The sequence below is a fragment of the Schistocerca cancellata genome, chromosome 1 (assembly GCF_023864275.1).
Source record: "Schistocerca cancellata isolate TAMUIC-IGC-003103 chromosome 1, iqSchCanc2.1, whole genome shotgun sequence".
Taxonomy (NCBI): domain Eukaryota; kingdom Metazoa; phylum Arthropoda; class Insecta; order Orthoptera; family Acrididae; genus Schistocerca; species Schistocerca cancellata.
The window spans coordinates 205,479,613-205,492,806 of record NC_064626.1 but is presented as its reverse complement, the minus strand read 5'-3'; the positions used below and the strand labels follow the sequence as shown (position 1 = coordinate 205,492,806).

Genomic DNA, 13,194 nt, shown 5'->3' with positions numbered 1-13,194 from the left:
AGTTTCACTGACACCACGCACGATATCCCCATATGTAAGAAGAGAGAGACGTCAACTAGACGCGCCCCCCCCCCCCCAGGGGGACCACAACTCTTTTGTGGATACGTGCGTAGCGAGCACGGGACCCTGAGCTAATGTGGCCCTCCTTCCTTTCCGGGCTGCATACCCTCCCTTTACGCATCCTTCCCCCTCCCCCATCTTCGCCCCCCCCCTCACCTCTGGCTCTTTGCTTCCCTTCCTCCCCCTCTGGGTGTAAGGTTTGTGCCTACGTCCGGAGACGGACGCTCTACACTGTTACAAATTCCTTGCTTTCTATACTTGAAAGTCTTCGTCCTTCCTCTGTCCTTCGCTTTTCCTTCCCGCTTCTCTCTGCACTTTTCTACGCTGCGGCGTTTGAGACCCCTCTTCTTTCCTTTCCCTTTCTTTTTTCCTCCCTGTGCGTGTCTGAAGGCCGACCCACGCACTTCCATGCGTAGCCGGTGACGGGGTAACGCGTAATTCCCCGCCCCGGGTAGACAGGTAGGACACGTACGTACCCCCTGGTAACGGCCAGGCCCAGGGAAGGGTGATTACCTGAGCTGATACCTTCCGAAAGTGCCGATTGGTCCCTCCGTCCCTCCGTCCGTTTGTCGGGAGGTGTGACCTGAGGTGTGAACAATCACCTAAGGCGGGAGTGCCCTTAGTGAGGGCCCCCACAAGGGAGGAGCGCGCCATCGGAGACGCTGGTAATCATGGGGGATTCTTCCGCAATGGTTTCCTCACCTTCCACTATGTCTGCTCGCAAACGTAAGTTCTCTGAGTCTCAGCCACAGACAGTTCTTCCATCGTTGCCACAGTTCCTTGTTGTTTCTCGGTCTGACGCAGGTCACGACTTCTCCACGGTCAACCCTTTCATTATTCAGAAAGGTGTCGACGCAATTGAAGGTCCTGTAAAGTCTTGTTCCAGATTACGGAATGGCACCTTGTTGTTAGAAACAGTCAGTGCCCTCCAGGCACAAAAATTGCTGCGTACTTCACTGCTCCACACCTTCCCTGTCTGGGTTGAAGCGCACCGCACTTTTAATTCCTCATGTGGAGTCGTTTATACACGCTCCCTCGATGGATTGTCTGACAAAGAAATTCAGCACTACCTGTCTGACCAGGGTGTAACGGCTGTTCATAGTTATGAAAAGGGTTGACACGAACATCATTCCAACCCGCACTGTCTTCTTGACATTTGACAAAGTTCAACTCCCATCGAAAATCGAAGCAGGTTATGAGATAATTTCCGTTCGTCCTTATGTCCCAAACCCTACGCGTTGCTATCGGTGTCAGCGGTTCAATCACACCAGCCAGTCCTGTTCCAATCCGGCCAAATGTGTTACGTGTGGCAAGGATGCCCATGAGGGTGCTTGTCCACCTCCATCCCCTCGCTGCATCAACTGTATGGGTGACCACGCTGCTTGCTCTCGAGATTGCCCCGTTTTTAAGGACGAAAAGCTCATCCAGGAAATAAGAGTGAAGGAAAAGGTGTCGACCTTTGCTGCTCGAAAATTATTTGCCAGTCGCCAGCCCACCGTGCCTCAGACAGGAAAATACAGCACTGTCCTTGCTTCTCCTCGGCCAACAAAGAAGGTGGCCACGCAGACTTGCGACCTCACCTTTAGTGCCACGGACGTCAGATTGCCAGCGCAAAGATCGCCCGTTCAACCTCACCACTTTCGCCTGCCCACTCTCTGGCTCACCCTTCGTCGAGTTCTGCTAAATCTCGAGCCCAAAAGTCAGACACCAAGCCTTCCAAAAAAGAGCATACTCATGAAGAGTTTTTACGTACCGCAACTTGCCAACCATCGGTTCCTCCTTCATCTAAACATCATACTTCTAAGAAGGCTCAAAAGAAACCCAGTTCCTCTCCTTCTCCGCCAAGGCGTGTCCCATCTACAGCACCACCTGGCGGAAATCGCCCTCGGCCGTCTTCTGTGTCGCCGAGGCGCACTATTGGTGGCCGGTCAACCGGCCGATCGCTGGTGGCAGGAGCTGCTCCTGACCAACCTATGGATCAGGATGTTCTGCCTTCGGCTGAATGCCATTCCATGCTGTCGGTCGCTAGCTCCGAGCAGTCTTTGAGTTGACAGCAACTTTGGTCACATTCCTCCATTTTCTGTTCACCCCATGTCCATTATCCACTGGAATATCCGCGGTATTCGAGCCAATAGGGATGAATTGTCGATCCTCTTACGATCCTACTCGCCGGTCATCTTCTGTCTTCAGGAAACAAAGCTGCGTCCCCATGACCGCTTTGTTCTCCCTAATTTTCAGTCCGTCCGATATGATCTCCCCTCTGTTGCAGGCACTCCAGCCCATGGAGGACTCATGATTCTTCTCCATGAAACTCTCCATTATCACCCAATCCCCTTAAACACTTCCTTCCAAGCTGTCGCCGTCCGTCTTTCCCTTTCCGGATACACGTTCTCTCTTTGTACTGTATACATTCCATCATCCACACCAATGGCACGAGCTGATCTCCTTCATCTTCTTGGTCAGCTTCCACCCCCCTATTTGCTGGTTGGGGACTTCAATGCCCACCACCCGCTTTGGGGATCTCCACATCCTTGTCCACGTGGCTCACTATTGCTAGACGTCTTCCACCAAGCGGATCTGGTTTGCCTCAACACTGGGGTCCCTACATTTTTGTCTGCCTCCACGACACATTGATCTCATTTGGACCTTGCGGTCGGTACTGTTCCGCTGGCTCGGCGCTTCGAATGGTTCGCCCTTGATGATACACACTCGAGTGACCACTTTCCATGTGTCCTTAGACTGCAGCCTCAACTGCCATATATGCGTCCGAGACGCTGGAAGTTTGCCCAGGCCGACTGGACACTTTTTTCGTCTCTAGCGACATTCGATGACCGTCACTTTCCCAGCGTTGACGATGAGGTCACACATATAACCGACGTTATTCTTACAGCTGCGGAACGTTCAATACCACGCACCTCCGAATTGCCCCGGCGCCCCACAGTTCCTTGGTGGAACGAGGCATGCCGTGACGCAATACGTGAGCGGCGACGTGCTCTTCGCATTTTCCGTCACCATCCTACTTTGGCCAACTGTATCCGCTATAAGCAGTTCTGTGCGGGATGCCGTCGCGTCATCCGCGATAGCAAGAAGGCAAGCTGGAAATTCTTTATTAGCTCATTTAACACCTTCACTCCCTCCTCGGAAGTTTGGAGTCGGCTTCGACGGTTCTCAGGCGCGCCTAGTTTCTCCCCGGTCTCTGGGCTCACTGTCGCGCATGATACACTAGTGGACCCCGTCGCAATTTCTAACTCGTTGGGTCAGCACTTTGCTGAGATTTCGAGCTCTTCAAATTACCCGCCAGCGTTTCTCCCGAAGAAACGTGCAGCAGAAGTGCGACATCTTGTTTTCTCCTCTCCAAATCACGAAAGCTACAATACTGTTTTCTCCATGCGGGAACTCCAACATGCACTCTCTTCTTCTCGCTCCTCCGCCCCAGGACCGGATGGTATCCACGTCCAAATGTTGCTGCATTTATCAACCCATAGTCTGCATTACCTCCTTCGCCTTTATAATCGAATTTGGACAGACAGTACTTTTCCCAGACGATGGCGGGAAGCTATCGTCGTTCCCGTTCCGAAACCTGGAAAGGACAAACATCTCCCCTCTAGCTATCGCCCCATTTCTCTCACGAGTAGTGTCTGTAAGGTTTTGGAGCGTATGGTGAATTACCGTCTAGCGTGGTGGCTGGAGTCCCGCAGTCTTTTAACACCCGCCCAATGCGGATTCCGAAAGCATCGTTCTGCCGTTGACCATCTTGTTGCTCTCTCCGCTTATATCATGAATAATCTTCTCCGGAAACTCCAAACAGTAGCAATATTTTTTGATCTGGAGAGAGCATACGATACCTGTTATAGGACAGGTATCCTCCGCATACTGTTCTCTTGGGGCTTTCGAGGTCGGCTGCCCCTTTTTCTTCGCGAATTTATGGCAGAGCGCACATTTAGGGTGCGGGTGAACACTACTCTCTCCTGTACTTTCTCCCAAGAAAACGGGGTACCCCAGGGCTCCGTGCTGAGTGTTGTACTGTTTGCCATTGCCATCAATCCAATTATGGATTGTCTCCTTCCTGATGACTCGGGCTCCCTCTTTGTGGACGATTTTGCGATCTACTACAGCTCTCAACGGACCAGCCTTCTTGAACGACGTCTTCAAGGATATCTCGATCGCCTCCACTCTTGGAGCATCGAAACCGGCTTCCGTTTTTCTCCCAGTAAGACCGTTTGTGTTAATTTTTGGCGACGTAAGGAGTTTCTTCCACCCTCCTTACATCTAGGTCCTGTCAACCTTCCGTTTTCGGACGTTGCTAAATTCTTGGGTCTTATGTTTGACAGAAAACTATGCTGGTCCTCCCACATTTCGTATCTTTCGGCTCGCTGTCTGCGATCCCTCAACACCCTCCGTGTCCTGAATGGTACCTCCTGGGGAGCGGACCGAGTGGTCCTTCTCCGCCTCTATCGCGCCTTAGTGCGCTCGAAATTGGACTATGGAAGCATAGTCTACTCCTCTGCTCGGCCGTCTATTCTTCGGCGTCTCGACTCTATCCACCACCGTGGATTACGTTTAGTGTCTGGAGCTTTTTACACCAGCCCTGTGGAAAGCCTTTATGCTGAGACTGCTGAACCTCCGCTGTCCAATCGGCGAGCAGTCCTTCTGAGCCGTTATGCCAGCCATCTGTCTTCCATGCCTGCTAATCCAGCCCATGACATTTTTCGACGCCTCCTTTGATGTAGGGTATGCAGGCCGCCCCTCCTCCCTACTACCACCGGGAGTCCGCTTCCGTCGACTGCTCCATTCTCTTTCCTTCCGCTTTCCTACAACCTTCTTGACAACTTGGGGTACAGCACCGCCTTGGCTCCGTCCCCGGATCTGCCTGCTCCGTGACCTTTGTCGATTTCCCAAGGATGGTACCCCCTTCACTTGTTTATCGTCGGGCATTTGCTGCTCTATGTGCACAAATGACGGAAGCCACATTTATTTACACCGACGGCTCGAAAACATCGTTAGGTGTAGGGAGTGCCTATGTTGTTGGCGACACCCCAAATCACTTTCGGCTTCCCGACCAGTGTTCGGTCTATACTGCGGAGCTTTACGCTGTTCTCCGGGCTGTCCACTACATCCGCCGCCATCAGCGGATACAGTACGTTATCTGCTCCGATTCTCTCAGCTCTCTCCTCAGTCTCCAAGCTCTTTACCCTGTGCACCCTCTGGTCCACCGGATTCAGGACTGTCTGCGCTTGCTCCACCTGGGGGGCGTCTCGGTGGCGTTCCTCTGGCTCCCGGGACTCGTTGGTATCTGCGGAAATGAGGCGGCCGATATTGCAGCCAAGGCTGCAGTCTCTCTTCTTCAGCCAGCTATTCCATCGATTCCCGTCGCCGATCTACGGCGCGTTTTATGTCGTCGTGTTGTTCATTTATGGCACGCGCACTGGTCGACACTTCCCCAAAATAAATTGCGGGACGTGAAAACTCTTCCTTGTGCTTGGACCTCTTCCTCCTGAACGCGTCGTCGGGAGGAGGTAATTTTAACTAGACTCCGGATAGGGCACTGCCTTTTTAGCCATCGACATCTTTTAAGCGGCGATCCTCCCCCACTCTGTCCCCACTGCTCTCAGTTGTGGACGGTAAGACACCTTTTAATTGAGTGCCCCTATTTTACTCCATTACGCGCCCGTCTACAGCTGTCGCCTGATATATCGTCAATTTTAGCAGATGACACGCGATCGGCCGATCGCGTTCTAGAGTTCATTCGTGCCAGTGAAATGACGTCAGTTATTTGAAGTTTTTTTTGAGACAACCAACCCCATTCTGTAGTGAATTTTTAAGCCTTCCTTCTGCTTTTAGTTTCTCCAATTTTATGACTTTCGTTCCCATTGCTGCTAGTTTCCGTTTTCGTTTTTTATTGTTTCCTAAGTCATAGACCGGGCGCTAATGACCCTAGCAGTTTTGCGCCCTAAAACCATAACAAAAAAAAAAGAAAACCTAGACGCGCTTCTAGCCGAATATCGCAAACATTAATCAGTTCTAAGATCATGATTCTTTGACGGGATACAGTGGCGTTACCTGCATAAACTATTGTTAATTTAGGAAACGGAATTCTTCCCTTCAGATACGATATGTTGCACACATTGGCGCAGAGGAGTAGTGGGTCCACAAAGGTTTGCAGTCAGTAATTTCTTAAGATGCTGCATTATGTGGAATAAGAGGACGAATAGGATGGATAGTTCAGCCTTGCCAATGTTAAGTTTTTTTTCTCTGCCTAAGCGCCTCTGTCGGCTTGTATATTGTCGTGATGAAAGAAGATAGATTTGTAGAATTAGCTTTCGGAAGGCAATCAGTAACAATAATCATTCCTTCAATCAGTAACAATAATCATTCCTTGTTACCAGACCAGCACTGGCCAGGAAGATAACGTCAGATAAAATGAACTTCTCCCTCTATGGTGCAGGACAACTGACTTCCTTCCACTGTTGTTGCTGTATTATTTGTCACGTGAAGTAGTCGACACACGTCTCCACTATTGGCTTGACTGTTTCTGAAATAGCCCAAGCATTGGTAATTAATTTTAGCATCAAATTTTCGTCACCATGCAACAATGGCGGACCCAATTTGCACAAAGATATATCATTATTTCATCATATAAAGTATACTATACTTAGTCTTGTAACGTGCTAGAGTGTTAACTGAAACACCCAGTTTATCGCCGACGTTGGAGTTACTGTGGTTGCTGGTTTGAGACGTTCTTTCCGTGGATCATTTCTAATAGGACGAACACGTCGAATACAGCCGCCCATTTCCTAGCTGTGGAGGATCGTTTCAAATTTTATGAAACCGACGAATTCCAATCACTCTGTTGAACGCTACTAGTTCAGAAAGCCGTATAAATAAATCTAACCAATGTGATGTGAACGCTTGCCTTAAATTTACTGCTCATGTGCCAGTATAAAAGAAAGTATAAAAGAAACAAAATTTCATTAATATCAAGTCTATCTATGTGCCATGTCGATAATCTCCCTTGTGGCTCTTCGACATAATGGATGACGTTAACGAGGAGGTGATTCAAGCCAGAGAGTACTAATTATAAAATGCTGATAACTCTGACAGAAGATTACGTGAAATAGAGCGACGTATCTAATCTCATGACGCGTCAACACACCAAAGCAAGTAGGTGCGACGATCAGTGTCTGTACTACGGCAAGGATAAATATTTAGTACAGAAGTATGTGATCATTGGCATATCTAGGTGGAGGACTAACAAAAACGTAGGTTTCCAAAAAACGTCTAGTATTAAGATTCGTAGTGTGCTCTAAGATTTGAAAGTGAGGGGACACCAATATTGCCAGACTAAGTTGCTTTGGCTGTGGCAGTTTGTGATGAAATATGAAGCTTGTCAAAATCTTCCCTTGAAGAATTTACACGCATATTTTTATTTGCACGTGTAGTGTTTAATTATGGAGTAGTGAAGCCTGCATCTTGATCTATCATCTAGAAGTTGTCTTGAAATTCATAATCCTATTTTCTCTTTGTGTAGAACTCTTGTAGACGTAAGAGGTGATGGTTGTTTTCGTATTTTATTCGCATTTTAATAAGAATTATAGTACCAAAACCACGGGACCTGGTCTAAATTTTTCCTTTACTTTTTAACGTTACCCTTGAGAACATAATTACACTACACTAATCTCGCAAGACAAGGTTTCTTCTTTTTCAGGTTCTGAACCTCCGTCGATTTATTAGCAGCTACCTTCAGAATTCTAACGCTATACGCGGTGACTCTGAAGAGGTATATAATCTTTCTCTAGTCATTCAGCGAACAGTGATAAAGTTCAGTTACATAATTAAAGTGAAAAAAGTTCTAAGAGCATACCAAATCTCTTGAACAAGGGAAAGCTCTGGACTTTTGCTCTTTTATACTATATCGGTAAACATGTTTTCCATCCTTTTCAGACATCATATACATGGAAAGATACATATTTAAGAAGGTGCAGTATTTAGTTCACATTGACCAGCGTGAAAATCCGATTGCATATTCTCAAAAAGTCAGAATGTCCATAACCAGTCAACCCATTAAATTATACTGAATAACTAACCCACACAAAAGTTAATATCACTTGATCACTGATACAGCAAATGTCATCATGTAAAAACACTAAGTTCATCTTCATAATTAACATGAAGTACGAAAAATAGTGGCCAACTTACGTATTTTGGATCTCCTTAAATAAAAATCACCCAGTGAAACCTATTTGTTCACTGGGACCGTTTTCACTCGGTATTCACGTAAACACTCCTATTTTAGACGAAAACCAATGGAATTCTTAATAATTCATGTTATTTACTTATTTATGCAAATTAGAGAAGTCAATTGACAAACTTCTAAAAAAACGGCCTTATTGTAACAAAGAATTATTCTGTCAAACAAATGTCTGTCATTTTCATAACCTGTTAAATTATGTCACTGTATATAAATTAATAACTTTTCTGCACAAATTACGATAACAGATGTACATGCGACTTATAAACTAAATCTCGTTTTAGTAGTTCTTTGACAAGGTTATAAATACAAGCAGCAAGAAGGATCGGGAGCGAAGTCTGAATGTCACTTTGGTAAAGTGTGTGTGTTACTGTTCGAGGTGCGTAAACATTGCAAAGAACATGTAAAAAGTGCTACTTTGTGTTCTCATTGTCTTTGGTGGACATTGGAATTAAGATGGCCACCAGAGTAATAAATATTTGAAGTTTAAATACTTGTTGGTTTAGCTCATTATTTATCATCAAAAGCACATCAAAAACACGGGACCTAATCTTTTTATCCCTAGACAACCAGATTTAGAGCCAACATTAGCATCGAGACATAGCAGCGATCCAGCAAGCAGCAGCTATTACCACAATAAATTTTAATGGTGCCAACCTAACATAAAGTGCTAACAAGCTCCGTAAATGGGAGTGAAATAGTGCGATTATAGCAATATCTACGATTAGGCGACCATTATAACGTGCAACAGCAGTGTCTCGTGTGTCACAAATCGTAGTGAAGCAAGCTCTGTGTTAGTCATTTTCCAGAATGGTTTGAAGAAGCAAAGTTTGACCCGCATACCTTGACTCCCGAAAAAAGACAACGCTTAGAAGCCTGCCACGACTCTCCTTTAACGTAAAACGCGGGCAATTCTTTCTGGAAAAAAATCACGCGTGACGAGACGTCGTGTTATCAACACGAATCTACCACAAGACGACGAAGTGCAGAAATTCACGTAAAGGGTCAACTCTGACGACTTAGCCGAAGCTCAATCTAATGTGATGCAAAGTTGAATAACATTTTAGTGTAGGACTATCCTGACAGTTTCACACGGTTGTTGAACTTTCTGTGCGTGGTTCTCAAGTGGTGGTGGGAAGTAGGGGGAGAGACTCTTACACCTGAAACATTAAAGGCGCCGTCTTAACTTTTTCTATATTCTGTTAATCCAGTCTGGAAACTTTTTCGACTGGCTCACCGTACATCTCCCAGGTTCTTGTTGCAGCGTAATACAGTCGATGTGCTCGGTTACAGGCAGTATAAATGAGAGTACACGTCTGCCGCTTTATCACATTAGTATCCAGAACAGCCCTAGACACACTCAACGAGCTTTCACAAGCAAACTTACGTCATTTCCGGATGCCAGGAGAAGAAGAGCAAGCCGCCTTACTCAGCGCCTGAGAGATTTTCAGACACGCGTGAGAACGCAGCAAGGTCAGGAGGGGACTCTGAAACAGTGGCACAGCTCCAGCTTGTGACTATAACTACGAAGAAGGGAACGGCAAGCCGCGAAGATACCACAGATTTTTAGCGTGGGGCATCGGCAGATCAACCTACGTTAGAAATACCAGTAACGTATTTTTCCACAGACTCCATGTAAACACGCAATTACGAGGCTTGTTAAGTAAGTACCGCTTTGAAATTAAAAAAAAGACGTGCTAAGATATCTCAATAATTTTATTTTTACATGAAATCCTTTAGCTTAATCTACGCACTGACGCCATTAGTCTGATTCTTCCTTGTTTACGTTGTGTACTGAGTGTTTAAGATGCCTCCGATTATCCTGAGTCCCGCCGGCTGTGAAGTACGGGCTGTTATAAGATTTCTTAGTGCTAAATGTCTAAAAGCGATCGATATTCATCGTGAGATATGTGCAGTTTACGGAGAAAACATTGAGTGATGGAATGGTAAGAAAGTGGGTGAGAGCATATAAAGACGGCCACACAAATGTGCATGATGAACAAGGGAGTGGACGTCCTTCGGTCGTTAATGAGTTTGGTGCAGGAAGTGGACAAAAAGGTGAGAGAAAACAGACGCTTTACGATTTCCTCCTTGCGGGATGACTTTCCTAATGTTTCTCGTAGCGTTTTGCATAGCATTATGATCGAGCACTTGAATTACCGAAAATTGTGCGCGCGTTGGGTACAGAAAATGTTGACGGATGTACAAAAAACCAAACGTCTAGACAGTGCATTGACTTCCCTTGAGCAATACCACGACGACGACGATGATGATTTCTTAAGCCAAATTGTTACGGGCGATGAAACATGGGTGGCCTACGTCACAGCAGAATCGAAGCAACAGTCCATGGAAGTTGAGCAAGGGCATCGTTTTGCTGCAAGACAATGCCCGGCCGCATGTGCCGAATCAGATCACAGATATCATCACATCTTTACGATGGGAAACTCTAGATCATCCTTCGTACAGCCCCGATCTTGCGCCCAGTGAATACAATCTGTTCCTGCACTTGAAGAAACACCTGGGCGGTCAGCGTCTTCAAGACGATGACGAAGTCAAAACAGTGGTGATGCAATGGTTAAGAAGTCAGGCGGCAGACTTCTATGAGGAGGGTATTCAAAAACTAGTACAACGTTATGGCAAGTGCCTCAATATTGACGGAAATTATGTAGAAAAGTAGATTAAGGTACAGGCTTTGATGTAAAAATAAAATTGAGATCTTAGCTCGTCTTTTTTAAATTTCAAAACTGTACTTACTTAAAAAACACGCCTCGTGCAATTCCATCCATGAGCAATCCAGAATGTGAATCTTACACATTAGTGTTGCAATGAAGACAGCAAGTGATCACATCGGCGTAAAGTACGAGCAGATTTCATGTTATTTTCGGGAGAATTAAAGATTGGCGACGACTGGCGTACCTGAACGCAATATTGTCCCGCGAGACAATATATCAGTTAACAGTGGCCAGAATTTAATCTCTTACTGAAGATCCCCGGGTCCGGACGCTCCACAATCCGTCTCCAAACTCTAGAAACCCAACTTTCCGTTCCAACTTAAACGCGACTCTGCTTTAGGGGCATTACTGAACCTCCTCCACATGGTGGTTGCACCAAGTGGTTTAAGAATACTGCATGACAAGTAACTTTAAGACGAATTTAATTAGTGAAAATCTGATATGCCATTCGGAATAACATGAATTTTTTGAATGACCTGGTGCTGTAAATTCCTTAAACATGCGCAGGAAACGGACTACCGCTTCGTTTTTGTTTAGCTAAGAAAAAGCCAGCTGTTGTGTCGTGAATACTATTTTGTTGACGTCATATCTTTGAACCCCCTTATACTGATGCTTAGACATTTGTCTCCAGCTGAAATGAAATGCGTTAGGCTTTAGAGTACGTGCGTCATATTTTAACTTGGAGGCGTTACCTACGGTACTTTAACTCGTAAACTAGACATAGCTTTGGAGCATTGTAGGCACCGAAACAAGAAAGAGAAGTGCATTACAATATATAGTTGTTTGAGGTAGACAGCCAGCCTTATCGGGGTCAAAATTAAAGTTGCAAATCCGTCCCCATTCCGCAAAACTCTTTCCAGGCGAGGGTCTAATATTTAGTACATGTACACATACACCTAAGTTTTTAATTACTTTTTCTGATAAACAGTTTAGGATTGCACCTCATAGACGATATGCTATGTGGTCCGTCTAACAATTCATCTGTCAGAACTTTCTGTGATTGCGGAAGCACCAAGGTGACCGTTACAACTGATCAATTGTTCATGCGTTAGAGACATTTTGGCCTTGTATTCAGTTTCGTCACTTTACTGCGCTCTTCATTTTACTTGGAAGTGTGTAGACATTTTTTTCCCGAGGTATGCAAAGAGAATTGTCCATGAAAGGCACAGTTGTAGTCAAGCAGACAGTTTAAGCGCCGTATTAAGCTACACGAACGTATAAGTAACCTCAGCTGCAATGAAGAGAATTCTTAACTATGTGAAAATGTTTGCTCCTTTGTGTGACAGATGAGATTGTTTTCATAATTACATCCATAGGTGCGATATTGCCAGACTCCGGTTGTACTGCAGCTTATGAAAATTAGTTGTGCTCCAGCAGGCGAACAGCATATCGCCTAATTGATCGTCGCAGGTCTCGTTAGCAAAATTTTCTTGGCAATTTGGACGGTGAGTCTGAAGTCGACGGCTTTTTATACTCGTATGAGTGCTCTAACGAGAATTATTACACTCGTAAATACTGTAGAAGAAAAGAATGACACATACTAGATGCTGTTCGTTTACGCTTGTTTACACATTAGGAAGTTCATTTGGCATGGTTCCTAAATTTTGTTGTATGTACGTGATGTGCCAGTATATATAACGAGGATCAGAACAGCGGTGGAATGGATGGCAATTCATACATATTATAAATTTGTAGTGGATTAAACGTTACCCGCGAAAATGTTCAAAAGATTTGGCAGTACCTCTTAAAATATGCGCGCGCGCGCGCGCGCGCGCGCGCACACACACACACACACACACACACACACACACAGAGTTATATTAGTATTTCATAGTGATATCAGATATGACTGAATCACTAATGGCGATATGTATGAAGTGTATAGTAAAAACAAGAAGAAAACGCTACGCAGATATGTGAAAAAATATATACAATGTATTGACGAACTATCTTCATTACATTATCTCATTATTCGTTGCCCTCATTTTTAGGTATTGCGATCTAAAAATATAAACAAAGAAAATTGAAGATAACAAGGCCACACAAGTTTTTGCAATATAAGTTTTCATATCACCCCGGCATAACACAAGATTGGAATACCTGAGATAAATCGACTTAAAGAATTCATATATTGAAATAGTATAAGCTTTCTTT

The 13,194-nt window shown here is 45.3% G+C and overlaps 2 protein-coding genes across 4 annotated transcripts in view; one reads left to right on the top strand and one right to left on the bottom strand.

The window, feature by feature from the left end:
- The window catches only part of LOC126168779 (synaptosomal-associated protein 25), a 405,535-nt gene that overhangs the window by 82,330 nt on the left and 310,011 nt on the right, over positions 1–13,194 (top strand). The window lies entirely within an intron of this gene.
- LOC126164033 (repetin-like) overlaps positions 1–13,194 on the bottom strand; it is a 61,667-nt gene that overhangs the window by 476 nt on the left and 47,997 nt on the right. The window lies entirely within an intron of this gene.